Here is a 27,965-nt window from a genome sequence, read left to right as displayed (position 1 = left end):
GTCTTCTGGGTTTATACTATAGTTATGAGCAGATTGCACACCACAATTACAGTAATAGAGTATTCTGGGGTTTTCTGAGTATTTAATTTTACCATGGTGTTTTATAACTTAAAAATGTTCTTTTTTTCACATTAGTGGTTTTTTTTTTTCCTCCTTCAGATTGAATAACTCCATTTAGCATTTTTTTTTTTTTTTTTTTTGAGACAGAGTCTTGCTTTGTTGCCCATGGCATCAGCCTAGCTCATAGCAACCTCAAACTCCTGGGCTTAAGCGATCCTACTGTCTCAGCCTCCTGAGTAGCTGGGACTACAGGCATGTGCCACCATGCCTGGCTAATTTTTTCTATATATATTTTAGTTGACCAGATAATTTTTTTCTATTTTTAGTAGAGACGGGGTCTCGCTCTTGCTCAGGCTGGTCTTGAACTCCTGACCTCAAGCAATCCACCCGCCTCAGCCTCCCAGAGTGCTAGGATTACAGGCATGAGCCACTGCGCCTGGCCTAGCATTTCTTATATGACGTATCTGGTAATGGTGAAATCTCAGCTTTTGTTTCTTTGTGAAATGTTTTCTCTTTTTCATATTTGAAGGATAATTTTGCTGAATACAATATTCTTGGATGACAGGATGTATTTTTTTTTCCTTTGAGAACTTTAAAAATGGCCTTCCAATCACTCCTATATCGTTTCTGATGAGATGTCTGTTGCAAGACAAATTGGAGCTCCTCTGCATGTTATTTGCTTCTTTTCTCCTGCAACTTTTAGGATTCTCTTTTTGTCCTTAACTTTTGAGAGTTTGATTATTATATGCCTTTTTGATAGGCTTATTTGGGTTGAATCTGTATGGTGTTCTCAGTCCTTCTTGTACCTGCATATGCATCTTTCTGAAGTTTTAAAGAGCTTTCTTATTATTTCTTTGAGTAAACTTTATATCCCTTTCTCTTGCTCAGCTTCCCCTTGAAGACCAATAATTTTAACATTTAGTCTTCTGAAGTAATTTTCTAAATCTGGTAGGCAGTCTTAATTCCATTTTCATTCTTTCTTTTTTCTTTCTTATCTGAGTGTGTCTTTTCAAATAGCTGGTCTTCAAGCTCACTGTTTCTATCCTCTGCTTGGTCCATTCTGCTGTTGAGAGCCTCTAACAATTTCTTCAGTTCAGCATGTGTATTTCTTAGTTCCATGATTGCTGTTTTATTTTTTAAAATTATTATTTCAATCTCTTTGTTAAATTTATCTGAAAATTTTCTATGTTACTTTGGAGACCACTAAGTTTTCTTAAAACTGTTATTTTGGATTCTTGGTGAGAAAGCTCACAGATTGCCGTCTCGTTAGGATCAGTCACTGTATTTTTGCTTTATCCTTTGGGAGAGGTCATGGTTTTCTGTTTGCTGTTGTTTCTTGTGGGTACATATCTACAGCTTTGCATTGACGGATTAGTTATTTATTCCAGTTTTCTGTGTCCAGCTTCTTTTTTTTTTTTTAAATTAGATATATTTGTTTAGTGAATCTTTACTGCTAGGTTGTTGTCTTTTTTTTTTTTTTTTTTTTTTTGTTGGTTTTAGATGGTACCCAGGTTTGCCTCAGCTTTAATAAACCATCAGAGCACTGTCTGCCCCAAATAGTGCAGGTACCAAGGGGATTATCCCAGCAGTGTGGAAAGACCAACCAAGGGACCAGTGAAACATGCCTTCTGCAGCATGGTGCTGCTGACCAGCCACTCTGATTTGGCATCTCCTTTGGTCAAGTTACCAAGCCAAGTTTTCAGGGCTGGGTATGGTATTCCTACCTCCCCTTTTTCTCTCTCCCTGTCCTCTGGGATGTTTCTCCCTTCAGGCAGTCATGATGCTTCCTGTGGGTTAAGGCAAGAACAAGTCTCCACCAGAAAACCAAAAATGTTGAGGAAGCTGGTTGACCAAATCAATCTTCCCTTTTCCAGTGTACAAATTGTGAGTTTGAGGGAGATTTTCCATGCACTTGGTACTGGGCACATGAAGGGGAGGATAATTGTGGATGTGGAAGTTTGATTCTCTTACTCTCGGAGATTTTTGACTTCTCTGTGACCCTGGGAACTGTGTCATCCTCATATTTGAGTTCTCTTTTGTTGCTGGTGAAATTATCAGCACTGTATATTTGTTTTAGGGTTTCTGCATGTGTGTGTTGGGAGAGTGAAGCCAGCTTGCTTCTACACTGCCGTTTTGGAACTGAAAGTCTAATTATTCTAACTTTAGATTGGGTAGAAACACAGAGTTAAAGACAAAAGAAGCTTCACACTATGACAAAAACCAAGCAACTACATAGATAATACCATTTTGTTTTTCAGAGTGATATTTTAAGATTCATTTGGTTGGATTTAAGAAGATATTTTTAAGTTATTTCATCAAATGATACATTCTTAACTAAGGCAAAAATGCCTTTCCAAATACTTTATAATTCTTACACTCTCTTGTTGCCTAAGAAACCAATGGTATCTGAATATTCATTCCTGTTGGGAATTCAATTTTTGTTTCATAGTTCTGTGTCCATTTCTAGTAAAGACTACTTTTTGACGGACTTTGTGTTAAATTAGATGATTTGTGTTAGAGAAGAGAAATGTATTTATAAGTTACAAATAAGTTGATTTTCCATGTTTGAAATTTATCATTCAGGAAAATCAGCATATTCACTCACATATGAAGTCCTAAATTTATAACATAAAAAAGACTTGGGATCAATTGCTATAATTCCCAAGTAATTGCTTTACTTGATAGATATAATTTAACATCAATCAACAGTGGTAGAATTTACATTTTAATGTAATCCTTAAAGTGATAAATACATCCTTAATCAGGGTTAATGTAATACAATTACAAAATAAACATTTGATTAGTACATTTAAATTTCAATGTAATAAGTAACCACCAAGTTAATTAGTAAGGAAAGTGCATTTGATACAGGTCTTTAGTTAAGGCAATTTAACATTACATAGAAAAATGAAGCTCATGCTGGCAGATGTTTTTTATTTAGTTCCTAAAAAGACTCTATCAATGATATTAATAAGTGAAACTTATAAAGCAAATTATAAAACCAAGTTTTCTTGGGGAATTCTGGCATGTTTCAATGTAAAATAAAAAGAAAGCTCTTAAGAAAAGTTTTCAGGAAGATATATATGTAAATTAGAAGAGATTACAGTGTTCAGAAAATTAATAGTGACCTCTATTAGTTGACTTAAGTGAAGGTAAGCAGTTCATTATGCCATTGGGAGTAGGATGTTCCATTTTAGCAAATATAAACTGGTGCATAAGAATTGAGGTATTAATGATGACCAGAAAAAGAAATAGGAACTCCCAGAGTAAGTGGTCTATTATGTTGCTATACAGCTTTGGTTAAAGAGAAATAAACTTAAAATTTTTGATTGAAATATGACAACCTAGCTTCTTGTCCTTTTGGCTAAGATCAAGTGATGTTTGACAACTCTTATATATAGGCAGTTAAGACTGCTAACTGAATCTATAAATAGCCAGTGAGTCACATCTAAACATAAGCTTGATCCAATAAATGTTTATCTTTATATAATATCACATACATTAATTCATTCTCCTCAGTTGCTCTAAAACTTTTTTCACTCAGCACTATTATTTTGGAGAGTTGATCTTTGTGTTACTTATTCCCTAAACTCTCTATCAATTCCTATCTCCTGAACAATGTCCACAACTTTTTTCTATATTTTTTTCCATTAAAGTTTTAAGGGGAGTCAAAATAAATTGAAATAATTAAATAATTAAGAAGTTGCATAAAAAATATGGCTTGTTTTATTTTCTGCAGACGGTAGGAAAAAAACATGGGGAGAGTTATCAAAAGTCCTTCTTATTTCACTGTATGTTCAAAATATTGTCTTTTAAGTCAGCATCTGCAACTTGGTGTTATCAACTTGGAGGAAAATATTGCATTCAAGAAAAAATAACAAAATATTTTTTCCAATAAATTTACTGTGAACTAACCCACACTTGTTGGAAATTTACTGATATAGCTAACAATAAAATTTTCTTCTAAGAGTTTTAAACAAAGGAAAAAGTATGAACGATTTTTACATTTTCCTTTGATAACATAAGGAAGATCATTTAATGTTTTAATTATTTCTTCACATAAAAGGACCTCCTATTCCATTTTTTTAGTTATTCTGATATATACAACAAATCATTGTGAACGAGGATCACCCCCTTGTGCTACCAAACACCAGCTCTTATTCATTCTATCTAACCATATTTTAAAGAAATGATAAATGTGTGAGGCAATGGATATCCCAATTTCCCTGATTTGACCATTATAAATTGTATGCTTGTATTAAAACATCACATGTATCCCATAACTATGCACAACTATTTAATATTATGCATCCATGATCGTTTAAAAAATTAAAAATTTAAAAAATCTCCTGTATTTAACAAAAATGCTGTGGATTATATAATTGAATTTTAATAAAAATTTTGTTTAGAAATATTAATGAAAAGAAACAGTAAATATATATTTTCATTATATTGTAGTTCTTCTTTCTTTTCCTCATTTTCAGTCTCATTTTTATCTAAACAGTCATTTATTATCGAATATTGTAAGACTCAGTTCTAAGCCTTCTTGTTTTTTCAAGTCCTTTTTTTCCTAGGAAATTTACATATATATTTTTTAAGTTCACAGATCATCATAAATTTATATTTCTAGCTCTGATCTTTTCTGTTTTCCTAAGTTTTAGAATGTTTTTTTTTTTTTTTTTTTTTTTTTTTTTGTTGAGACAGAGTCTCACTTTGTTGCCCAGGCTACAGTGAGTGCCGTGGCGTCAGCTTAGCTCACAGCAACCTCAAACTCCTGGGCTCAAGCGATCCTACTGCCTCAGCCTCCCGAGTAGCTGGGACTACAGGCATGCGCCACTATGCCCGGCTAATTTTTTCTATATAGATTTTTAGGTGTCCATATAATGTCTTTCTGTTTTTAGTAGAGACGGGGTCTCGCTCAGGCTGGTCTCGAACTCCTGACCTTGAGCAATCCACCCGCCTCGGCCTCCCAGAGTGCTAGGATTACAGGCGTGAGCCACCGCGCCCGGCCTAGAATGTTAAAAATTGTTTTAGAATCCCAATTTCTTTCTCACACCTGAAAGATGCCTTACATTTAAAATATCAAATACAAACTGACTGTGGCAGAGACTATGGTGATCCCAATAAGTCCTTCCTCCTTGTGTTCATACCCTATATAATTTCCTTTCTTCAAATATGGGCTGACCTGTGATTAGTTCCTAGCCAGTTTTATTGGCCAAAGCTGAAAGGATTTTGAAAATTTAATTGAAGACTCAAATCAGGTGGTTTTGAGTTAATCAAAAGAGAAATTATCTTGCATGGGAGTGAAAAAATTAGATGAAAGCCCTTATGAGGGGGACTGGGCCCTTCTGCCTTCCTAAGGCAAGGAATGCTCCTGTTGGCTTGATAAAATAAGCTGCCATGTTGGGAAAGCTCATGTGGCAAGGAACAGTGGGTGGCCTCTAGGGACAGCAAGTAGCCTGTAGGAGCTAAGGATGCCCAGTAAAAAAATGAGGACCCTCAGCCACACAATCAAAAGGAAATAAGTTGTGCCAACTATCTGAATATGCTTGAAAATAGATTCCCTCTAAGGGGAGCATCAGATAAAAATATAGTGTGGCCAGCACCTGGATTTTAGCTAGTAAAACACTGAGCTGAGAATTCCGTTAAACTGTGCCTGATCTCCTAACTCAAAGAAACTGTGAGAGAGTAAATGTATGTTGTTTTAAGTTGTTGTGTCTGTGGTAATTTACTATGTAACACTAAGAAAAATACACTCACAAACATTTCCTCAAAACAGATCCTTTCTCAGGGATCCTTTTCAGTGTGTATCACCACCATATACACAGTGGCACAGTCCAGAAAACTTGCTTCCTATTGACTCAGGAATTTTGTTTGGGTTATTCCATTTTTTTTATGTACTCTTCACTCAAACCTTCACTTTATCCCTGCCTTTTCATAAGCCTTATTCTTCTTCATTTTTAGATATCAATTTTAAGGCCACCTCTCAGAAATTCATTCTCTGATTGCACTATGTAAACTTGCCACATCTAGTCTGTCCTTCCAGCTACTCTCTATTACATTCATTTGCTTGTTTTCTTGATAATACTAACCAAAATTTGTAATTACTTTATTGACTTTTTGGGTTTTGCATGTGTTGTTGGATTTTTCACCAAAAATTTATGCCCTCAAAGGCAATTGTCTTCTTGTTAACTACTTATTGTTCCTTTCCAAGCTCTTACTAAAAATAACTATTTTTAATACAAATTTGAATGTGGTTATGTGTGAGTTTCATGTGGGTTAGGCACTAATGTAAGCAAAAAGATGAACATCACATAGACTCAACAATATTATTGCATTTCCTAAAAAGCTACTAAGTCAGAGACCAACCCACTGTATCAACTCTCAAAAAGCCAACACAGATTTCCTCCAGCAAGGCACTGAAACAGATCCCTATTTCTTTATTTTAATACAAAATAAACTTTATGACTTGGGCATAAAAGCCATTACTGTAAAAAAATATATCTCAAAATAACATAAACACCCTGAGCAAACATCCAGAGTACAGCAAGCTGCTTATACTGTAGGGAGCATATGGAAATTGAGACAAGGGAAGTAGCAGATTCATGAGTTTCATCTTACACTCATTTGTGGGTATGAGATAATTAATAAAAAGGTGGCAGAATTTTACAAAATATTTAAGTTTCCTGTGGCTCTCTTTTATGCTTATCTATTTCTGCTTCTTTACATTCCTGCTTTAAATCACATGTAGTTAAATTTATGTAAAATGTATAGTCTTAGGATGAGATTCCTAAGAGCAGAGGCTTTGATGGTAATTTTTGAAAGTAATTTATTGAATAAGGGCAAATAAGGGAAACCTGTAGTGAAGTGAGAGAAGCAAGATAGGGCAGAGGAAAAATCTAGGAAAAACATGGATTTAGCTGAAGTCCAGATTCATCCTGAACCACAAGGATTTCTGGAGTATGAATGACATCACAGAGTTGTACCTTCTTGTGATACAGGGAATGTTCTGTAGTTCTACATTATTTGCTGACAGTGAGTTGCTTAATGGAAAGTTCATAATATTCTAGAAATGTCTGGACAATGAAGCTCCTATAAGATGAGGGCAATTGCTTTGGAAAGAACACAATGGTGATCTCATAGCAGTAAATGTTCACAGCACCTAAGAATGGGAGCACAGACTTTATAAAGAGGATATGGATGGAGCATAAATAGTGTTTATTACACTGTGACTCATGCATCTTTCAGAACCACATATTTTTCATATTAGGTTTACTCCATTGTATTATAGCTTCTTTGGGGTTCTAGTTATTCACAATTTCTTGGTGTAGGTACCAGAGAAAGCTTAGTGAAAAGAACAGTATAGCTCAGGGTTCTGATTGGTCCAAATCCCTAAAAATATATCCATTAACCTTCTTTGTCTACTGCTTATTCTAGTTTCCTCTCCCACTTGGCTGGTATCTCTCCATAGGTGATTTGTCCAGTGAGGTGGACCAGACTCTTAATCCTGAAAGGTTCAAGGTACAGGTTACAATGTCATTATCAAGTTATAACAGCAGTTCTTGCCTGTTTATTAGTAAACATGTGCAAGGAAGAAAAAAGTTACCTCAGTGGATCACCTGAATGCCAAACAATCCTGCCTGCCCCGTAATGTAGAAGCTATGGAAATTCCTCATAGTGGTCAGGGTAATGTCCTGCTGTGAGTCTGGAATGTCATTGCTTTGATTCCTAGCCTACTGGCATGGGAAGACAAATGCAGTTAGGCAGCGGCTAGTTTTATTTTGTGGGACTCTTTTTCTCTCTGCCCCATGATATAAGCTTTCCCTCTCTAGAAACCTGGACTTCTAGGTGAATGCATCTGAAATTGCAAAGATGGGAAATACATATTCTTCTAGGAAGTCACTGGGTCACTTCTACTTCCCTCTTGGCTCCTGTTCCTTGTGTTCTACCTATTGACAACACAACACCGTATAATGATGATTGGATTAGGATACTACCAAATCTTCAAGGCATCTTCTTTACACAGGGTATCATTTTCAAGTTGGCACCTCAACTGTACCTTCAAGAGGCTTCTCATCACTCTATAAAGCTGGCAGCTTCTGTAAGACTGTACTATATCATACAATCAGTGGCTTCCATGTTCATGTGCTCAATGCCTTACTTCTTAGTCTGAAGCAATATTGTGCAAGCACCTATACCAGTTAAGCAGGTATTTTGTGAATTCTTGGATATTGACACTGGGTGAGACACTACAAGATGGAAAGGTGTCCTATATCTGCAACATATGTCAAATTTTCAGCCAACATTTTTCAAAAGTTTTGAGTATTTCTTATTCCTCAGTGCATGATTATCAAGATAAAAAGATAAATAAATAGAAATGATTTCAAGCCTCTTTGTGGAAGGACTGGGGAAATTTCTATTCTCTATGTTTACTGTGGTGTTGTAGAAACCTTTGCATGAGTACCTGGGGTATCTCTTTCTATCGATGTGTTTTGAGTCTGAAAATTGGCTCAGGTTGGCTCACTGAAGAAAGGATGGTATATTTCCATTAGGCAAGCACTTTCTGCTCATTGTTTCTCATCTGATTATAAATATTAAGCAATACTCCTATTTTTACCCCTGTGCCCATCTGTCTGTCCACTTAGGGAAATTAACCCATCTTCATAGATTCTCTGAAGATCAGGTCACCCTGGACAGAATTTGTACTTGTTGTTTTAATAGTAATTATTCCTATCTTAATTTGATGCATAAGTATTGCCAACTGGATGAAAAGATTGGGGAGCACTGAGGGGAAATAAAATCCTTTTTGAGAAGTCAAGGAGCCTTTGTGTTATTGGTGGGGTGTGAGCTAGTACATGTGGGTTTTGAGAAAATTTTCTCCAGACAAAGATTAGGATAGAAAGAAGTTAATTTACTTTGTCCTGAGCAGAAAAAGGGCCAACACAGATGTGAAGGAGGTAGAGAATGTTGGCAGAGAGAACCAAGTATTCAGGCTTTTTATTTAAGGGATGTAAAGGTTTATGTCTGTAGCCAAACTAACAGGGCACTGAAAAATGCTGAATTTGTATCTTCTTTCTTCTTAGCGGCAGGCTGATAACAGAAGTGTCAGCAGCAGGATATCAAAGAGTTGGCTCCCCCACCTTTCCTTGGAGATGAGATTATCACTGGAGATATGACTTCTGCCCTGGAGATATGGCTGAGGCCTTAAGTTGGCACAAGGCTGTCCATTCAGGAACTCCAAGGCTATAAAAAACAAATCCTCAAAAGCAACTTTAAAGAAGAAAGATTTACATTCCCTTTCTGTCTGTTCAGTTCTTTTCAGATGTTTTGGAAAACAACTGAAAAACAGAACTCTCCATGAGGTGCCTGTTAGCATAGAGTTGATCTTTAGCTGTTATGGGGGAAACTGTTGGATTAGATATTTTCCTGTTATTTTTGCAAGGCTTCCCTTTCAGTTATCTGAAACTTAAGGGATAAAAAGATAATTGAGTCTTGGAAAATTATCTGACAGGATGATTCTCAAGAATACGAACCAGTTAGTATAGAAGTTATTCAAGTCTTTGCTAAGCTTCCATTCCCAGTTGAGTATGAGGTATTGTCATGTACTCTGTAAACACTCTGAGCCTTTGTGCGAAGTATGTTCAATTTTTATTTTGGTTCATTATCATTTATAACTAATTTTTTTCTTAAGTAGTTTATATTATAAACTATATACACAGAGATATCTGTGTGTGTATACATATATGTTGAGAGAGAGAGAGAAACCACTATTAGTTTCTATGTTTAATAAATTATATGATACTCAGATACATGAACAAATATTTACCATTATTAAAGTTATTTATATGAAATTAATTTCCCTCTATAAAAGTTGAAATTTTTAAATCTTTAAATAGTAGTATAATGTTTACACTTATGTGGAAATTATGCATCAATAGTGTGACTATCGCACAATTTTACTAAGTCCTTAAAAGTAAAATATAGGGAAAATACTTTTAACTGCAGATCATGTTCTGCAAAAATATTTGCAATACTCATTATGTAGCTTTCTGAAATTTCAAGTATCAAATTGTCACTATTCAAATGTTTCCTCTATGCAAAAAAAATTTCTTATTTTTCTACTTTATATTGCTAAGATTTTTTTATTGCAGAGATAAAATTTCAATAGGCAGAATATGTCTGCCAACTCAAAGTTATATTAGACTTGAATTTGCATTTAAACATATGCATGACTTGTTAGGAAAAATCCTATTAGATCTCTCTTTCTGTGGAAGAAAAAGAAAATAAAAGGGAAGGAATAAATATATATAGAATAAAGTTTAGACTAACAATTCATTTCTCCAGTTTGAATTTTTTAATGTATGACTGCCAACCTATTGAATAACATGCATATACTAGGTTGCAGAGTAATCTTAGAATTAAGCTATTGTCTCTCATTGTGCTTTTAGAGAGTAAATATGAGGAAATTCATGCAAAATGTATTGCAGATAGCATTACATACACATATATGCATATATTATAGTCTCTCATTAAATGTAAGTTTCATTTAAATTTAAATTTGATACTTAAATGATTTAAGGCCTAGATTTCTGAGCAATTAACTGTTATTGTTATTCATAAAATGTGTACTTACTAATGAAGAGAAAACTAAATATTGGAAGAAAGAAAAACAGCAATTCCTAACATAGCATTTAAATTCATGAAGTAGAGAAATGGGGAAATGATTATGATTGATGATAAACTATAAGAGGAAAAATATTATTAAACTCTAAGACTTTAATTCAAAAATTATACAAGAGTAGTAAAGAGGAAAAAGATTTTCAAGGTTATAGCATTCTAGAGTTTTATTAAAGAAAAATGTAGTGGATTATATTACCAAAAATTATTTTTTAGATAGCACAATGAGATTGAAATGTATTCATACATATTTATTTTATAGTCAAATTTAAATAGGTCATTCACAGAAAGCAGTTAAATATCTGCTGAAAGCGCTAGGAAAAATCAAATGTTGGAATCTGTCAGGGCAATCAAAGAGCTAGTAGAACCAGTAACTTTAAACACAGTTGACCTATGGAGATTCCCTACTGAGAGGAAATTCAGATGTTTAAGTTCCTAATATTTCATTCATGCCAAGGGCCTTGAAAGATTCAGAGCTCCCTCACCCTGGTGGCAGTGCTATAGAGAGAATCTACAGTTATTGTTATTCCCCAATAGTGTGATGATATCTTATCTTCTATAAGGAACTTAAATAACTAACAGACCCTGAGGCTCAAAAGGGGCTTAATTCATGAATAGGAGCAATAAGTCCATCATTTTAGGAAACAAGGATAGAGGGCTTGTGGGACAGGACTGATTCCACCAAAGAATTCAATCATTTGAATGAAAGTCTCTTTCTTGTGGTCTTTTGATAGGTGGAATTTTTCCAACTTCATTTTCTTAGTAAAAATTTTTAGAAGACAGACAATGACATTAATGTTTTACCAATATGCTTATTTTCAAAAATTAGGTCAGTAATATCAAGTGCTAACCATTTTCACATCAACTTTAATATTTTTACCTTAAATAATATGCTTAATATTCCTTGATGTTTTCCCTTAAGTGGATTATCAAATGACTTGTTTGGAGAGTGAGGACTAATACATGTATTAATATAAGCTTTTAAAAATGCAAACATTGTTATCCTTATACTGCTGATATGATATCTGTGCCACTGATTGGGATATACTGGTATACATAGTACATCTTATAATTTTCTCCATTATCCCTTGCCTGACTTCAATCTGAATGGTTTGTAGGGAAATAACTAATCCCACCACACTCCATATTAAGAAGCAAAATAGTTTAGGTAAGTTTCCAACAATTTCTTTCTAACTAAACAGAAGTCTCATCGAATAGTTTCCCCATCACACAATACTGATTTATGACCCATTTAAGCAAAAATAAAATAAATCTTCTCAGGTTAGACTACAAAGAGGGACTTTGTTTTGCAGCCCATCCTCTAAAGCAAAGCCTTGTGTGGCCACTTCCATTTCTACAGTTAAAGTGTTGAAACTTTTTAGTTTGTGACAAAATATGAACATATTGTCAAGGTGGAAGGACATACATTCAAATTATCTTTATAAGGAAATTCATGTGATTTGCACTCACCTATCAAAACTGTGTGGTTAATTCTCTTTACCAGTATAGCTGAGCTAATTGATATCCACAGTCAGTTCAAATTCATAATTACAAACTCCTTTGAATGTAGTTTCTTTAGACTCATGAAGATATTCTAGTTTCCTCCATCAAAATCTCAACTTTTATATACCTGATGCTAAATTCATATTCACTTTTGATTAAGTCTATTAGAGGTCTTGTATCCTTTTGATTTTTTACTGTTTGTTTTCAATTCAGTGATTTTTGAATGCTGATAACTATAGACAGCATTTGTATTAGAGATATTAAATTCTTTAATGTGTTGAATGTCTTATATTTATATTGTTGCCATTGAGACTATAAATAGATCTATTAAAATATGAGAATTATTAAAATTGTTTTTCTTTTTATTTTTTTATTATTTAATTTATGTTTTTATTTCAGCATATTATGGGATACAAATGACAAATGTTTAGGTTACATATATTGCTTTTGCCCCATCTGAGTCAGAGCTTCAAGCATGTCCCTCCCCCAGATGGTGTGCACTGCACCAATTAAGTATGAATATATTCATACCCTCGTCTCCCCTCCCACCTGCCTGACACCCGAAGAATGTTACTACTATATGTGCACAAAAGTGTTGATCAGTTAATACCAATTTTATGGTGAGTACATGTGGTCCTTGTTTTTCAATTCTTGTTGCACTTCACTTAGTAGAATGGGTTCCAGCTCTATCCAGGATAATACAAGAGGTGCTAGAGCACCATTGATTTTTGTGGCTGAGTAGAACTCCATGGTATACTTATGCCACATGGTATTAATCCACTCATGTATTGATGGGCCCTGGGTTGTTTCCACATCTTTGCAATTGTGAATTGTGCTGCTATAAACAATCAAGTGCAGATATCTTTTTTATAGAATGTCTTTTGTTCCTTTGGGTAGTTGCCCAGTAATGGAATTGCTGGATCAAATGGTAGTTCTACTTTTGGCTTTTTGAGATATCATCATATTACTTTCCACAGAGGTTGTACTAGTTTGCAGTCCCACCAGCAGTGTATGAGTGTTCATATCTCTCCACATCCATGCCAACATTTATTGTTTTGGGACTTTTTGATAGAGGACATTCTCACTGGAGATAAGTGATATCTCATTGTGGTTTTGATTTGCATTTCCCTGATGATTAGAGATATTGAGCATTTTTTCATATGTTTGTTGGCCATTAGTCTATCTGCTTTTGAAAAGTTTCTGTTTATGTCCTTTGCCCACTTTTTGATAGGGTTGTTTGATTTTTTTCTTGTTGATTTTCCTGAGTTCTATATAGGCTCTAGTTATCAGCCCTTATAGTGTGTGGAGCATGCAAATATTTTCTCCCATTCTATAGTTTGTCTGTTTAATGATAGTTTCCTTGGCTGTGCAAAAGCTTTTTAATTTGATCAGGTCCCATTTATTTATTTTTGTTGTTGCTGTGATTGCCTTTGGGGTCTTCTTCATAAATTCTTTCCCTAGGTTAATGTCTATAAGAGTTTTTCCAACATTTTCTTCTAGAATTCTTATAGGTTCATGCCTTAGGTTTAAGTCTATTATCCAACATGAGTTGATTTTTGTGAGAGGTGAAAGGTACAGATCCTGTTTCAGACTTCTACATGTGGGAATCCAATTTTCCCATCACCATTTATTGAATGAGGATTCTTTTCTCTGGTGTATGTATTTGTCTGCTTTGTCAAAGATTAGATGGGTATATGAGGATGGTTTTATATCTGGATTCTCAGTTATGTTCCATTGGTCTATGTCTCTGTTCTTGTGCCAATACCATGCTGTTTTCATTATTATAGCCTTGTAGTATAGTTTGAAGTCTGGTAAATGAGTGCCTCACAATTTATTCTTTTTGCTTAAGATTGCTTTTGCTATATGGTGTCTTCTCTGGTTCTATAGAAAGCATGAAATTATTTTTTCTATATCTTTGAAAATGATATTGGCATTTTAATAGGGATTGCCTTGAATATGTAGATCACTTTGGGTAGTATAGACATTTTAACAATGTTAATTCTGCCAATCCATGAGCATGCTCTGGTTTTCCACTTGTTTACATCTTCTGCTATTTCCTTCCTCAGTATTTCATAGTTCTCCCTGTAAAAGTCTTTTATCTCCTTAGTTAAATATATTCCTAGGTATTTTATTTTCTTTGTTGCTGTTGTGAAGGGCATTGAGTCTTTGATTTGGTTCACAGTTTGTTGCTGGCATATAGGAATGCTAATGATTTCTGTACATTGATTTTATAACCTGAGACTTTGCTGAGTTTATCAATTCCAGTAGTCTCATGACAGGATCTTTGGGATTTTTCTAGATATAACATCATATCATCAGAAAAGAGTGATATTTTTACCTCTTCTGCCCTCATTTAGATGCCCTTGATTTCCTTCTCTTTTCTGATTGCTCTGGCTAAGACTTCTAGAACTATGTTGAATAGTAGTGGTGATAGAGGGCAAACTTCTCTGGTTCCAGTTCTAAGAGGGAACGTTTTCAATTTTTCCCTGTTCAGTATGATGCTGGCTGTGATTTTTTTCATGTATGGCTTTTATTACTTTTAGGTAAGTCACGTCTATGCCTATTTTATTAAGCATTCTTGTCATAAAAGGGTGCTGACTTTTGTTGAATGCTTTTTCTGTATCTATTGAAAGGATCATATAATCTTTGTTTTTACTTCTATTTATGTGGTGAATTACCTTTAAAGATTTGCATATCTTTAACCATCCCTGCATCTCTGGCAGGAAGCCCACTTGTCCTGATGGATTATTTTTTTGATAAGCACCTGAATTTGTATCGTTAGGATTTTCTTGAGAGTTTTTGCATCTATATTCATAAGTGATATTGTTCTACCATTTTCTTTTTTTGTTGCATCCTTTCCTGGTGTCAAGATGATGTTGGCTTCATAAAATGTGTTGGGGAGGATTCCTTCCTTCTTAATGTTGTGGAATAATTTGTGCAGGATAGAAACCAGTTCTTCTTTGTAGGTCTGATGAAATTCAGATGTGAAACCCTCTGCTCCAGGACTTTGTTTTTTTAGGAAGGTTTTTTTATTGCTGCTTCAATTTTGGTACTTGGTATAGGTCTGTTCAGGAGTTCTATTTCTTCCTGATTGACCCTAGGGAGGCTGTGTGTTTCTAAGAATTTGTCCATTTCCTCCATGTTTTCAAGTTTATGTGCATAGAGGTTTTTATATAAAGTATTCATACATGGTATTTTGTGTTTCCCTGGTATCAGTTGTAATTTCTCCTTTATCATTCCTTCTGCTGAATGATTGTTGTGTTAAGGGGTAAATTAAGATTTAAATCAAAAGATTCTTTGAACTAAATGATAAAGGAGACACCAGTTATCAAAATCTTTGGGACATAGCTAAAGCAGTCCTGAGAGGAAAATTTATAACCATAAATGCCTACATCCAAAGGACAGAAAGATCACAAATCAACAATCTAATGAATCATCTCAAAGAACTGGAAAACGATGAGCGAACCTATCCCAAACCCAGCAGAAGAAAAGAAATAGCAGAACATTTTTTTCTGTTATGGATAATTGAAAATATATTCAAAAATGTGGCTGTATACCTTACCCAGGATATGCACAAAGGGTAGAAAGAAAGAAGAGAATAAAGAGAGGAAAACTATAATATGTTAAATCTAAAGCATATATCTAGAAAAGTGGGTATGTTTATTCAATAGATAAGAAGCTTTTTAAATGTTTAAGAGTATTGTGTTAAACAAGAAAGTAACTATTCCAGGCTTAGAAAAACAACTACAACAAAAAACCATGAGCTCCCAAATCTCTTAAGGAATGGAACAGGCTACAAAAGATACTCAATCCTCAGAAAAGGTATATTCTTCATAGTCTAATTTAGATGTGTCCAAGGAGATTATTGGAAAAGAAAGACACCCAAGAAGATGGATAAAATAGTCATCAAGAAGAATGGATTTAAATGTTTTTTTTTTCTGAGATTAGAATCTAGATCTAATCAGGAACACACCCAACCCTCATGGCAGCTGACTCTCACAATATCTGGCTGGCAGAATTTCTTACTTTGTATAGACCAGTGACTGTGGATTTCTATATCTTCCTTTACATCCCCTTCTGATTGTAGAATATTTATTCTGGTAGTCTATCTCTGTTTTACCAATAATGCACACTGACTTTTTATGTGTACTTGAGAGTTAGAGAGAGAGAGAGAGAGAGAGAGAGGTATATTTTTTAATGATTAATTGGCTGAATGTTAAACTTATGTTTGACATTATGAACATAACTTATGTTTACATTAATGTTAAACTTATGTTTAACATTATGAAATGTTAAGTTTCAACATCATTTAAAAATTATAGGTATTGCTAGTCATTTGCACCCTTTTAATACTAAGCCTTGTAGATCTTGCCAATTTCCATACAATTTCTGAAATTATGTTATCTTATTTATTATGTTTATTACCTTCACCTAGAACATCCATATGTTTGGGTGTCTTGGTTGGATCCCCAAGAGTTCTATCTCCTCATGATTGCATCTTTATTCTTCCTTGTGTTCTATATTTATTGAGCAGGCCATCACTGTGTTTTCCAGATAATCTTTGCCATAAGTGTCACATTATTTGGTTCATATATTGATGTTTAAAAAAACAACTATCATGACTGTACTTTGAAAACATTACCTTGTATTCTCTTGTTGTAGCTTTCTTCATGGCAGGTTATTTTTATTGATGTTTGCAAAAAAAGCTTAAATCACTCTGAGAAATCTAAATAGAATGAAAGAAGTCTTTAATTCTTAAAATCTTTTTTTGACCTATCATTTTGAAACAATTATTGACTCACAGGAAGTTATTAAGGCTTGCAAACCAATAGTCTCAAGTTCCCCAGAATTAGACTCTGAGTGGAGATTAGCATGGAAGATATTTATTTTTCAGGATGTCCTTTGCATCCCCTCTGTGGAAGGGAAGAAGAGGAAGTGAGGTGGAGCAGAAGGAGAAATTGAGTTGTGAAGCAGTAACAATGAATTTCTCAGCTGAAATCACAGGTAGCTCTGTTGCTGGGATACCCTCTTAAGAGTTGTCATGAGTTGCCCCATGTTTATTGCAGCAGTACTCACAATAGTCAAGATACAGAATCAACCTGTGTCTATTAACAGATGAATAAAGAAAGAAAATATAGTATATATACACAATGGAATATTATTCAGCCATGTAAAATGAAATTCTGTCATTTGCAGCAACACGGATGAAACTGGAGGTCATTATGTTAAGAGAAATAAACTAGGCATAGAAAAACATAAACATTGCATACTCTCACTCATATGTGGAATTTAAAAGAGTTGATATTATGGAGGTAGACAGTAGAATTGTGGTTACCTGAGGCTTGGAGTGGTAGAAGGGAGGGAGATTTGAAGAGAGGTTTGTTAAAGGATGCAAAAGCACAGTAAGATAGAAGGAATAAGTTCTAGTGTTTGATAGCACAGCAAAGCTACTATAGTTAATAATAATATATATTTCAAAATAGCTAGAAGAAAGATATGAAATGTTCCCAACACAAAGAAATGGTAAATGTTTGAGGTGATGGATATCCCAATTAACCTGATTTGATCACTCCATATAGTATACATTTATCAAAATATCACATTTACCCCAGAAATATGTATAATTATTATATATTGATAAAAAATTAACAACAAAAAGTTATGAGTTGAGGTAAGGAGACCATGTTTTCATATTTCATAATCTGGCAAAAGGTCACTGGATGAAGGCAGCCTCTGGAAGGAGGTATGAACTTGAACAGATAAGTTTTTTGTGCTTTGTTTTTTTACTGAGGCAATTTCTAATGAGCACTGAGAGCTGAGCACTGTCTCCCAGCATCATTCACAGCAACTAGGGAAATGAGGACTTCCTTCTTAAAGGGAGATCCTCACAGTCCATCACAGCATTCACCACGGCCGCCACTTATATTCTGAGGTCAGATATTAGTTATAATACCTCACCAAATGGAACAAACAGCAATCAGAAGAGTATTAACATTCTAATTTCAAACTACCTCCCCTAAAGACTTTTTTAATGAGATCAATAATGGGCTTCCCAAATTACAACAGGTAACAGTTTTATCAAATGCTTTGTCACTTCAAAAAATCAATTGCTCATCTTCTCAGGCTCTGATAACAGTTTTCTCATTCCCTACCTACCAACAGCCAGACAATGCCATTCATTTGTATTTTTGTCTTAGCAAATTCTCTCACAGTTGTCAATTATTATCTCATTATGTACGTTATGCTGTAAAAACAAACATCCCTCAAACACTATGACTTATAATGAAAAGGTTTCTTTCTTATTAAATCTACACATTTAGAAGTCAGCTGGCAGCTGTGCTCCATGGCATTCTTAATCTAGAACAGAGGTGGCAGAGTGGCCACCTCCGAAATGTTGCCTAGCAGGGGGGAATGCGGTGTGGCAAATTTCTTATTTGCTCTTAAATATTATACATCCAAATTGTGTGTATGCCACCTTTAATCCAACTTCACTAGCAAAAGAAAATCATTGTGCCACAATCACCTTAAGGAATTAGGAAAACACCATTATGTGAACAGGAAGAGAACAAATCTATTTGATGAAGTGAACTAAAAACTACCAAAGCTCACATCCATTTATTATTTAAGTGGAAAATTACTTTGATATCTTTCCCAATAGAAACAAATTAATAAAGGAAAATCTATGTGATTCAAAAAAATAATAAAGAAGAAACCAAAAATCTTATAAATTGTGTTGAAAATATGGCAATTTAGTGTTTAATAAAGAATCTCCCAAGAAAAAGTGTAATATGGAAAAAGAACTAATTTTTTATTCTTTAATAAAGAGGTGAAAGGGATACAGAAGTTAATGAAAGTATTGCCCAAGAATGGCCTCTAGCTCTATCCAGGTTCAAATTACTATTAACTGATCAACACTTAAGTGCACACGTAGTAGTAACATTCATTGGGTGTCCGGCAGAAGGGAGAGGGGAGGAGGGGATGGGTATATACACACATAACAGATGTGGTGCGCACTGTCTTGGGGATGGACACCTTTGAAGCAATGACTTGGGTGGGGCAAAGGCAATATATGTAAGCTAAACATTTGTACCCCCTTAATATGCTGAAATAATGAAAAAAAAACAGTATTGCCCAATAGAGGGATATATTGATGTTTTCAGATAAGCATAAATATAAAAATGTTTATAAACATTTAAGGGTAACTAACAGAATAGTAACATGATTCTTAGGTTCTAAGTAATTTGTTTTTTAAAAAAAATAAGGTAAAGAAAATATAACAAAGCTATGAAACCCAAAAGAGAAATATGAGAGCATTATTAATAATAAAAATATTAAAAAAGAGGACAGAATATAGAAAAATCTATCAGAAATTAGTGAAAATATTAATGGATTAAACAGCTTTGTTAAAGATGTAGAGATTCTTCGACTGAATTTTAAAAAGACCAAAGTGAACGTATTAGAAAAAATCATGGGAAAATGTTAATATCTGTACCATACAAAAAACTTCCTACAAATCAATGAAGGAGAAGAGAATTTTAAAAAATAGAGTAGTAATATGAACAAAGTTATGAGCAGGCTAGACATGAAAGGAAAATAATAACAAAAATAATCACTAAGCATGCAAAAACTAGGTTACCTATTATACTGATACTTCTTTCGGTAAGATTGAAAATTTCTATTGTTAATGTTTGCACATGAATCAGAAAAGTAAAAATGCAATTTTATATATACATGTATATGCACACACACATATACATATTCTAATATTAAAAATGTGTAATAAAACTATGATAATAATAATAATAATCATTTTAATAAAATAAGGAATGACAATAGTGATTGCTTACTCTTTGTCAGAAACTGTGCCAAGAACATTTTCTTTATTTAATTAATTAATTTAAATTAATGATGCGGTTATTGTTGCATATCTGAAAAATTGCACTAAACGTGTATAGTAGAATGCATTATAAAAATACTATTAAATCAAAATTAAACACAACTATGTATGCTCCTTAATGCACAGCTAAATGACTGGGAGGAATCACCCCAAACTGCTCTCAATGAAGACTGTGGTAAGAACTGTGGGATTGGGTCAACTGAAAGGCTGTTATTATTTATTTCTTTGTGAATTTTTGTATCACTTTGATTTTATAAGCATATATTAATTTTATAATATAAAAGCCATAATAAGACAAATGTGAATAGTTCCACAATAGAAGTAAAAGATTTTAGAACTTAAGTCATTATCACTTACAAAATAGTAAAGTGCTAAAACCTCACAGGGAATAACTTAATTTGCTTCTTTTCATTTTTAGAGCTTACTAATATCAATAATTCAAAAAATTTTATTAAGTATTAGCATATTATTAACTACTTGCAAACTGAGAAGAAGGGTAGTTGAATAAAGGATGATCAACTTAGCTTGTAGGACATCATGGACAACATATGTTGCAGGAGGGGGCGTGGGATTTGGTTTCCTATAGGTCTTGGTTATTGAAATATTTTCCTTGGCTTTGCTCTGTTCACCGCATATATTTGATATAGGGTCTCATATCATTGACTTCTGCTTCAGAAAAACATATCATAAATGTTGACCAAATAACTTTCAGTCATTCTGTAGAATAGAAGTATAATTTAACTATACTTGCTAAAACATTCCCTACCTCTTCGATTTATCCTATTTGCATAGACTATTCCTTATACTGGTGATTTAAAATGCCACAAAGAAAATTGGCCAGTGGCAAAGATTATTCCCATAAACATGAAGAATTTAATTCAAAGTGAAATGTAATTTGAAAAGTAAAATCTCATTTTTTACTTGCACCTGGAGATATGCCAAATTGCACATTTTTAACAAACTGACAGAAATGAGGCAGTTTATATTAGTGACTAAACCCACAAACATTGTAAAATTCTTGAATCAAAAATATAATTGCAATAACATTTTTCTTTTTTCTATACATGAATAAGAAACTAATTCAGTTTAAATTTCTGATCTATATAACTTGATTTGGAATATCAATTCTAAAAGCCTAGTAATAGAGCTTCTTTAGTTCTTGTTTTTCTCAACCCATATTCAAATTCAAGTCTGGAATTTCACAGGTTTTCCTGCACAGACAGTTTAGATTACACTCATTGGAACATGAGAACACTTGTTAATTAACATTCTAGATTATGATAATTTACAATATTTGTCACTATTGCTGCCTGATCTCACTTGAACAAATAAATCCCAGATTTCAGATAAGTAAATCATGTAGTATATGTGTGGTTGACAACTTTTCACTCAGTTTTTAAATAGAAAACCAGTATGCATGGCCTCTCATGCTAGGGCAGAGAAAAAATTTTTGTTACTGATAAATGTATTTTGTGAAATATAGACATATGAATCCATATTTCACTGCTTAAAATGTATTTGTCACTCCACTAAATAAGTTTTGTTTTCATTTGCTCAATTCAGAAGAGCCCAGTAATGTTTGTCTTCTCTTTAGCAGACTTAAAGATAAATCCTGAAATTAAATCATAGTTTATGATAGCATAAAGATTAATCATTCATAAGCATAGGGTTTGTTTTATCTATCAACTAATCCTTTTTCATTCAGTAAATTTTGATTGAAAACAAAGTCCTTATCAAAGACTGTTGTTTTCTTCGTTTCTTTCAGAGGTTGGTCAGATTAATGCTACTTTATACTCAACACAGTCTAAGATCGCTCTCCACACTTCCTGCCAGAATTGCTTTATCAGTAGGCAGAATGCAGCAAATGACACTGAGGCTGAAGAAAAGAGTATCTGGAATCTGTACTGATAACACATATTAATATACTAGTTGAAGGGGTTGCAGTTCTTTTCCAGTAAGACACTAAAGAATGATCACTTTTTCAGATTTTTTTTTTCCTAGCTATTGACATGCTGGGTTGTCCTATTACAAAATTGCTATTTCTTTAAAATAAATATATTATTTGAGATATTCTTCCCCTCCTGTTAAAAAGCAAGTACACAATGTTGAAACTACAATACAATTTTCACAATCTAAATAGAAAAGCTCTTCTGTGACCACTTTAAAAGAACATGCACACACCCATTAATATGATACAGTGACTGTCTAATTAAAATTAACGCATATTCAGATTCTGCTAAGAGTACAGCTATAGTATTGATCATAACCTTCTTTGGCAGTTGTTTGCCTTTATTTAATTACTACTATCTTTTATATTAATTCTTACTATTTAATTTAATTCCTATGTTTTATATTATTTATCATATATGGTAATGACTCAAAGCCTCAATTCAGCTTTCTGAGGATAATTTATGTCCTATTTTCCTCAAAGGAAAATCATAAAAAACTCCATTTAAAAATATATAAAGCTATATTTAAATCTTTAAATAAAAAACAAAATTTATCTATAGAAATGTAAATTACCAAGATAATATGAGAAAGGATAGAGTATCTATAGACCAATAATAAGAAAAATTCTTTTGCTATTGAAATTGATTTACATCTACTGAAAATAGAGACCTTTTCAATTTTTAAAAATTTATATTTTAACTTTTTATTTTGAAATAATTATAGATTTATGGGAAGTCAAATCCTATTTTTGTACTTGTGTTTTTATGAAGTTTAATAGATTTAAAAGTCTATTTTTTACATTCTATCTGATAAAATTATATAAAGATAAGTCATCTTTTTATCTAAAGAGATGTATTATACACACTCATATACATGTGTGTATGTGTGCATATATATGTGTATTAGAAAAAAAGAAAGAGAGGAAGAGAGAGAGAGATCTGCTTCCTTATTTAATACGAAATCCAGAAAACATGATTCATGTTATACAATTTCTTTCTAAAGTGATAAAAGAAGAGATTTTAATCTTGTCAGAGCTCCTATGGAGTTGCTTGATAATACTGTTTTTTATATTTGATAACACTGAAAATCTCAGAATCACCTCAGCATCTGTTGGCAGTGTGTACAATTCCTATTGATTTTACAGCCTTTTTAAAAATCAAGTGATGTAAATAGGATTTAAATAAAAGAAAACACATTTGAAAATCTCAGAAGATAAGCTGACCAAATCCTCAAAGTTATACATTGTTTTTGCATTCCTACTACTGTTAGTTTAGTTCTAGAATGCATAACATTTTATTTGTGTGCACTTAGTAATAAAAATCGACTTAGATTTAGTTTTGCTGACTTTCTTGTCAAATTTGGAGTCTGGCTTCTTTTTGTATAATAAAACAGCTGCTTCTTGACTATTTAAGAGAAGAAACACACACATGAAAACATCAAATACATTCTTCAATTCTACCATAGGGTTAAGATTTAAATCTGCTGATTATCTGGGTTGCAATCTGCAACAATTACTGTTTTCATTGTATTCTCTTCTGTTACTGCCAGTTTGGCTAATTTGGTTCCACTAGTATTATCAACTTTAAAGGTTTTCTAAGATTCTGTGAATAAGAGATTATAATTTCTAACTCCAAATAGTAACAGAAAACCCCATCCGCTCCCTTACTTTTGTATGATACTGCGTTAATCAACATTGTGATCTTATCATTTTCTCTTGACTGGATGAACACAGAGCTCGTTAGCCAGTATATGATGTGTCATGTAGAAGCATTTAAAAGTAGACACCTACCTCTTCTTCACCTCTACCCTCCGCCTCCCCCAACATTCCCCATTTCTTGTCTATTGCCTCTTATATAGGAGTCTGTTTCCATTTTGTGGGAAACGAATATTTTCTTTAAGTATTGGTATAGCCTACTACAAGTACAAGTGTATACACAAAAAAGAACATATCTCCTTAGAATTAGATCAGAAATCACAATTTCCTCCTTCTCTTCCTTCCTTTGCTTCTCTCTCCAACAATGTCCTCATTGTAGGAATGGTGAGTTACAGAAGAACTGCTAACACATTTCTTCTCATTAATATTTATAGGATCTTTTAGCATATTTTACATGTTTTTTGCTCTCGCTAGACTAAGAGCTTCTTCAAGTTTTGTGTCATAATTGATTTAACTTAGTGTCCCCAGGGCGAAACCAGGAAAGCATGTTTATAATGCATCTAGAATAGGCCAGACCTTGTCATAGATACTAGACCTATTATTTTATTTAATTTCCACAATATCTTGGTTAGACTAATATGTCTTCCATTTCAGAAAAGAGAAACATGAGGCTAGTGGGTATTAAATAATTTAACCAAGGCCACAGAGATAATAGGACCTAGATTCAAGGTTATAATCTCAGCCTATCTAACTTAAAGCTTTTTTCCCCAAGGAGCATATATACAGTTATTATAAATAATTCAGCTATAAATAACCAGATTATTCCCATTTCTTTTCTTAAGTGGAATAGAGTTGTATTATAGTGTTCATATATATCATGCGGATATTTTGTAGTTCATCCTTTTTGGGGGGTTCCAGGGGGATAAATAATTTTAAAGCAGAAAATTTTGAAAAATGTAGTGTTAAAACAGAATCCTTAAGTATTGGTCTCTGCTTTAGTGTTCAAATCTTTGATAGTTCATAGTAGTCAAAAACACCTACCATTAATAGGAAAACACAGCGTTCACTATTTCTTCTCAAACATTTTGTTGTTTGTCCAGTGATTAATTTTGTCCACTCTGTCTCCCAGTTTTGTCAAATGTGATTTTCTGCTCCTGTTTTACTTGCTAACTTCTTAAACTGGGACCCTCTAATCTCTTGTTTAAATTATTATATTATCTTTGTAATGAAAACCTTGACTCGATTATCTTTAATGTTTGGCTAGATAGCTCTTAAACCTTCCACTTCCTTTTCCCTATTTGCCCTATACTGGGGCAAGCGGATAACAAAGCCCAGGGTCCTATTTCCTTAGGCACTGGGAAGAAGTTCAAGTCACGGACAGGAACTCTTGCCTTGGCCCCACCACTAACCATCATGAACCTGCCAAGCTTCTTCCCTTCCACTGCTCTCTCAAGCCATTTTCCAGACCTGCTTAGGATCTCATTATTCTCCCAGAAAGGCTCAGAATGCGCATACTAAGCTTTTCATACCCTTCCGCGGGTGTGTGTGGGGGTGTGTGTGTGTGTGTGTGTGTGTGTGTAATGAATGATCAGTCTCAATACCTAACCCAAATTTGGGGGAGGGGGTGGGTCCATGTTGTTTTTGTGAGTTGCCACAATCATCCTCCTAAATGAACTCTATTCTTCCACTGTTGTCCACCCAAACCAATATTCTATTCCCCATTTAAAGCAAAAATAGCATTCTTAAAGAGTTAATCTTCTTAAAGACTTCAGATTAATTTAACTAGGTAGGCTCATTCTCCCTCTTAAAATGAAATGCCCAACTGTGGTCTACAAGACCTGTGTGCCCTGGCCTTGCCCAGTTTCCCAGTCTCATTTGGCACCATATTCTCACAATCTATCTGGCTCTAGCTATAGCTATTTTTTGACTATTCCATTTTTTTTTCTGTGTAAGGGTCTTTGAGCATTCCCCTCTCTCTTCCTGGTATAGTCGTCTTCCCCCTTGTCCTCTCCATCTTCAAACACTAAATTATTTCTCTTTCTTAAGTTTTAGCTAATATGCTACCTCTTTAGAGAAGTGTTTACTGTGCAGAGAAAGAATACTTCCCCTATTTCCTACCTCAGACTGTAATTTGATTCCTTCCAAATTTCATGAAGGCAGAGGCTGTGTCTTTTTTCATTTGCTCTTTGTGAGTAGCCTCCAGCAGAGTATCTGTTGCATAATAAGTATTGTTAAATAAACGAATATTAGTGAATGACTGACTGACCACATGGTTCAGAAATTAAGTCCTTGTATGACTTGTATGTGTGATTTGTGTGTGTGACTTAAACATGATCTAGATGAAACTCATCTAATTGCATGGCATGGAAGTTTTATGCATTCATATACAAAGAAGTTAAAAACAAACAAGCAAGGAACAGACAAAAACTACCAATTCATGATAAAAACAATGTTAAAAACTATAGTCACTTTCTCCCTATGATGCTAATCTAGAGAGGCAACAGATGGATATAAAAGTTTGAAAAGATTTTTTATTTCCCCCCACAGTGGGAAATGTAGAAATGCAATGAATATGATGAAGGCAGCTGTCCTGTTTCTCAAAAGGAGAATTAAAATAAGGAAATAGACTATCTTTTTGTAAAAGTAAAAGCCACAGCACCTTCTTTCTTAGTTTCTTAGGCCAAAAATAAAACTCTCTATTCAGCAAAGCATTATATAGTTATTATACATTAACATCTGTTTTTAGTTAACATGGACAACTGATTACTAAAACAATGAGTAAATTCAATAAACAAAAGATCTGTATAGCCATGCGTAGTGATTTTGCGTACACGTGTATATAAATATAAAACCTGTGATGATCATTTGTTCCTTTCACTTCCTCGGCAGGAAAGCACATGCTCAGGTTATTTATCCATTGGATTTGACTTATATGTTATTAAGAAATTGTTACCAACACTCATGATAAGACAAAGAGTTAATATTCTTTATTAATGCAATAATACGATTTTCTAAAGCAAGATCTTGAATAAACATCAAGTAAAGCTATGCAGAAGGGAAGTTCAAATCTAGAGATGATGAATGTTTAAAAACTTTCTCATCCAGAAGGAGCTGTGATAGATATAAAAAGAAGGTTGGAAGAAAGGAGGATAGCTATAAAGACAAATTGTTCAAATTATTGAAATTTGCCTTGAGTGTGAAGTGAATGTAGATATGAAGTAATTTGATGGCCACAAGTATTGAAATGTTTTATATGTTATTATTTTAACTGACAATTATCCCTTTATCTTCTCATTATTCAAATATGATTCTTTGTAAATCTAGAGTGATTTATGAGTTTTATCTTGTTTTTCCTATTTATGTGTTTCTCCTATTTTTCCAAATCACAAAGAAAAACATATTTATTTAAGAAAAGATGTACTCTTTCACCAACTAGGGGGATGGTTAAATAAACAGACCTGTTATAAGATATATTATTTCAATTGTAAATAATTATAATTGTAAATATTGTCTTTTTCATGTTCTATTACTTATGACAAACATAAAGATATTATAAAGTTCTTTCATGGCCTAGAAACTCTAAATTTGGAAACACATAATTTTTAATGCATTACTCTGTTTTTTTAAGAATACATATAATAGAGTAAAGGAGATTTTAAGGGTTTAACAATAAGTAATGAGACGAAATCCTTCATTATGAAAAACCAATTATTATGAAGATAATCATATGTTTTTATTAAACAAATTCAATGTGCCTTCTCTGTATATACATAGCCTACTGAGCATGATGGTTCAGCCACAATCCTGACATTTTTTATATTCACAAATTTTCTGAATTATAGATCTCAATTTTCTCAAATGGAAATACTAAAAGTTGAAAAAAGATGACCTGTAAAATTGTTTCATCTTTTGCCATGGAGTGATTCTGTATTATTTTTGAAAATAAACACTGCAAAATTTGAATTTGAGGACTTTTGTTATTTGCATTTTTAAATATGTTTATTTAATAATAATATACCTCTCCTCTATATTCAACAAAATTCACAATTTATAATGCCATACCCAGTATTTCATCATAATTTATTGATTAAACTTCATTATTATTTTTGTCTATCAGGTGATTTATATAGCATAAATTTGTAATGTCTGTATATTTGCAATGCTGAATTATTTCTGAGATATTTTGTACACAAGTCAGTAGTTACTGATCTGAGAACTAATGTG

Source organism: Eulemur rufifrons, chromosome 7, assembly GCF_041146395.1.
Source record: "Eulemur rufifrons isolate Redbay chromosome 7, OSU_ERuf_1, whole genome shotgun sequence".
Taxonomy (NCBI): Eukaryota; Metazoa; Chordata; class Mammalia; order Primates; family Lemuridae; genus Eulemur; species Eulemur rufifrons.
The sequence above is the reverse complement of the archived record's forward strand: the minus strand, read 5'-3'. Positions refer to the sequence as shown.